Source organism: Marmota flaviventris, chromosome 7, assembly GCF_047511675.1.
Source record: "Marmota flaviventris isolate mMarFla1 chromosome 7, mMarFla1.hap1, whole genome shotgun sequence".
Taxonomy (NCBI): Eukaryota; Metazoa; Chordata; class Mammalia; order Rodentia; family Sciuridae; genus Marmota; species Marmota flaviventris.
In genome coordinates this window covers 75,753,932-75,757,502 of record NC_092504.1, presented here as the reverse complement: position 1 = coordinate 75,757,502, position 3,571 = coordinate 75,753,932, and the positions used below count along the sequence as shown (strand labels likewise).

The 3,571-nt window shown below is 35.9% G+C and overlaps 1 pseudogene; it reads left to right on the top strand.

Annotated features, from left to right (window-relative positions):
• Nucleotides 1-1,229: 1,229 nt before the first annotated feature.
• Nucleotides 1,230-2,177, top strand: LOC114084434 (olfactory receptor 5V1-like; annotated as a pseudogene).
• The last annotated feature ends 1,394 nt before the right edge of the window (nucleotides 2,178-3,571 follow it).

Here is a 3,571-nt window from a genome sequence, read left to right as displayed (position 1 = left end):
TAACATTGAGCAATCTTGTTGATTAGAATCTGAGATGTAGGTAACAAACAGGTAAAAATGATCCATAGTTTCATGTTAACTTTTAATTTTAGACTACTGAAGATTTTCTGTTACACCTAATGTCAGACCAACTTCCCTGACTTATTTCAAAGTCAGGATGCTGTCACACTAAAGATCATGAATCCCTTATCATTTATGTAAGTTGTACAGAATTAAGATAAATTATATACAACTTAAAGGTCATGTTTCATAGGGTTTATTGCCCTGAAAATCTATTACAATGCAGTGCTTAAGGAAAAAGCAGTTTAAAATACATACTTTTCTGATCCTCATTTTGAATATTTACATATGGAAAACTGATCTGAAACACAGACACAAAACATTTCTGTGAACATTAAGTATTATATTTATTAAAAATTTCTTTTTGGGATGGGGTTGTAGCTCAGTGGTAGAGCATTTCCCTAGCATGTGTAAGGCCCTGGGTTCAAAACCTAGCACCACATAAAACTAAATAAACAAAATAAAGGTATCATCTCCACCTACAACTAAAAATATTTTTAAAAATTATTTTCTATATTTTCAACATATTCTAAAACAAACACATTAATTTGAATCAGAAAAAAAGACAAATTTTGTTCTGCATTTAAGGATGGAAAGGAGGAGCAGAGATAGCTTTGCAGAAAGTAATGAAGGCCAGAGAGATTCTTCTGTAACTATTTCTGCAATACATGTCTACACATCACCAAGAAAATGTAAATAGGCTTGACAGAGGTATTATTAACAGAGAATCTTAGGACGTACATTGCCCTTTTGTGATTTGCTTTTTTTTTTTTTTTTTAGGTGTTGATGGACCTTTATTTTATTTATTTATATGTGATGCTGCGAATCAAACGCAGTACCTGACATGTGCTAGGTAAGTGCTCTACCAATGAGCCACACACCCAGCCCCTGTGATTTGCTCTTAGTTAAAAATGTTCAGTGCTGTATCTTATACAGGGAGATGATTTTCAAGTGAAACACTGGAGGTTTTTACATATGTGTTTGGTAGCTGGTATGAGTCATAGTTTATAAGAGTGATAATTCCTCTGGTTTACTACCAAATATAGATAGTAATATTGTATTTGTAATATTTTGCTTTCCTGTTTTTCAGACCATAGCTACTGTAGCGTATGATTATTGTTATCTATACGTCTCTTTGACCAACTCCCCAGAGGAAACCAGACAACATTATGGAAGGAAAGAATCAAACAGCTATATCTGAATTCATCATCTTGAGATTCTCTGACCTGAATGAATTGCAGTTTTTACTATTTACCATCTTTTTTCTGACCTATATATGTACTTTGGGAGGAAATATATTCATTATTTTGGTGACAATGGCTGATCCACACCTACATACACCCATGTACTATTTCCTAAGAAACCTGGCCTTTCTTGATGTCTGCTATACCACCACCAATGTCCCACAGATGATAGTACATCTTGTATCAGAGAAGAAGATCATTTCCTTTGGGGGATGTGTGGCTCAACTTTTTGCATTCATTTTCTCTGTAAGATCAGAGTGTCTCCTCCTGGCAGCAATGGCATATGATTGCTACATTGCCATCTGCAAACACTTAAGGTATTCAGTTATTATGAACAAGGCTCTGTATAGCCAGTTAGCAGCCTCATGTTGGATTGGTAGTTTCCTCAATTGAGTGGTGCATACAGTACTGACATTCCACCTGCCATTCTGCAACATCCAGATTAATTACTTCTTTTGTAATTAATTACTTCTTTTCTCTGATCTTGTCTTGTGGGGACACTTCTGTCAATGAACTGGTGTTGCTTTCCATAGGAGTCTTCATTGGTTGGACTCCTTTACTGTGCATTGTCCTTTCCTACCTTTACATAATCTCCACCATCTTGAGGATCCATTCCTCAGAGAGGAGATCCAAAGCGTTTTCTACATGTGCCTCCCACCTGGTCATTGTTCTTCTCTATTATGGTAGTGCCATTTTCACATATGTGCGGCCCATTTCATCTTACTCATTGGAGAAAGACAGACTGATCTCAGTATTGTATAGTGTTGTTACTCCCATGCTGAACCCTATAATTTACACATTGAGGAACAAGGACATCAAAGAGGCTATGAAGACATAGGGAGAAGGTGGCAGCCACCATGTCTTCAGATGTAATGTTAAGGATAAGTGTAAGGGTAATCATTATTTTGATATGTAATCAAAAAATAATAATCTTATATTAGAATTTAAGGTTTTTTTTTTTTTTTTTTACCAATCAGCTGTTTCTCCTGACACTCAAAAACTGCCTGAAATGCTGGGACAGAGATGAAATAATTAGCACATTCCACCTCAAATGTACATGATCTTGAACTTGCTTTCTTTCCCACCCCCCCTCGTTTTGGCACAAGAGGTTGAACTCCTCAGTCCTTTAATTTTTTTTTTTTTTTTTTTTTTTGAGATAGGGTCTCACTAATTTGCTAAGGGCCTCACTAAGTTGTTGAGGTTGGCTTCAAAATTGCTATCTTCCTGCCTCAGGCTCCCTAATTGCTGGGATTGCAGTTGTAGGCCACTCTACCTGGCATTCTTGAACTTTTGGTGGTTCCACATGAGAGACATCAATCTCTTCTTTTTAGATGTTTTCTTCTTATCTATGTTTTCCATTCTTTATCCTCTTTCCAAAGATGGTGGCTCTCTTCCATGTAATATTTGTTGGATGAACTTCATCATTTGGTACTTTATTTCCTATATGTGGAAGAATGTGAAAGAAGCTTCTCTTACCATATTTCTCTTTTCTTACCACTTAATTCATGCTTTTGTCTTTTTTTTGGTTCTTTTTAATAAAACATCATCATCAATATATAAGTTCACATTATTCTCATTTTGACAAAGAAATATAATCATGATGAAGTGGTATCTTATCTCCAGATCTGTTGGTAATTAATTTTAATTTTGTCACCTGATGCATGGGCTAAAGCCAATTTATCTTCATATTACAAAGAAGATACAGTTTCTTTTTTTTTTCATTTTATTTTTTTTATTTTTTTATTTTTTTATTGGTTGTTCAAAACATTACAAAGCTCATGACATATCATCTTTCATACATTTGGCTCAATTGGGTTATGAACTCCCATTTTTACCCCAAATACTAATTGCACAATCACATCGGTTACACACTCACATTTTTACATAATGGCATATTAGTGACTGCTGTATTCTGCTACCTTTCCTTTCCCCTACTATCCCCCCTCCCCTCCCCTCCCATCATCCCTCTCTACCTCATCTGCTGTTGTTCAATTCTCTCCCTTGTTTCCCCCCCCTTTCCCCTCACATCCTCTTCTATGTAATTTTGTGTAACATTGAGGGTCTCCTACCATTCCCATATGCTTTCCCTTGTCTCTCCCTTTCTCTCCCCCCACTCGTCTTTGTTTAATGTTTATCTTTTCCTCATGCTCTTCCTCCCTGTTCTGTTCTTAGTTGCTCTCTTTATATCAAAGAAGACATTTGGCATTTGTTATTTAAGGATTGGCTAGCTTCGCTTAGCATAATCTGCTCTAATGCCATCCATTTCC